Consider the following 905-nt stretch of genomic DNA (forward strand, 5'->3'; position numbering starts at 1 on the left):
AATGAATAAAATACACTTTTATGACTGAGGAGTCAAAGGATTTGTTTCACACTGAGTTCAATTTATCTATGATTTCTAGCAAAGGAAACACTGCCTTGATTTGGAAAACTTTATAATTAAAAAAAAAAAGATAAGGTACGTGGTTCATAGTTTTATTTTATAATTAAACTCAAACTTTAACCATAAAGCAGGATTAAAACGAAATCAAAATTCAGAAAAATGCTATTAGACGAAAGTCCTTTAAACAGCAAGTAAATGCCTCATTTCAAGAATAATCTATTTTTTCCAGTTCTTACACATAAAGGTAATATTTTCTCAGTCTAGTGAGGCGAGGGATAGGCATTGGAATAAATGCGTCAGGGTTCAAATCCAAATATACTCCTCAGCTCAGCGACGTGAGGTATCTCACTCCTCCATCCAGGGAGCCCTTTTTTCTGTGCTAAAAACAAAGACTCAGTCTGTCCCTGGAAGCTTCTCTGGGGGACCAGAGAATGCAAACCTCATGGAGGACCTGGTGCATCCGAGGTGTCAGTCTGCAGTCACAAAAGATAACTAAACAGGTGTAATTCTGCTCATCTCTAAAACAATGAAAATGCGATCATTATTAATAAAATGAGTGCATGAACGTGGGTGTTTCATTCTGAACATGGTTGGGGGAGCTCTCAACCTCAGACTTCTGGAGGACAAGCTGCTTAAGGGAAGCACGTCCTTAGCCGTTACTTTTCAAATTTAAACAACAATCAGAAGTCTTGGAAATTCTGTTTTGTATTTAAATAAATAGTACAAGTTTGTTTTGAGGTATTTCATGAAAGGCCAGAGTCTGTTAGAACATGCGTCCCTGCATGGTGGATTTCAAAACTCTGGAATCTGCTGTGTTAGACGCCGACCCCAGCTCCCTCTCCTCC

Source organism: Nycticebus coucang, chromosome 19, assembly GCF_027406575.1.
Source record: "Nycticebus coucang isolate mNycCou1 chromosome 19, mNycCou1.pri, whole genome shotgun sequence".
In the NCBI taxonomy this organism is placed as follows: Eukaryota; Metazoa; Chordata; class Mammalia; order Primates; family Lorisidae; genus Nycticebus; species Nycticebus coucang.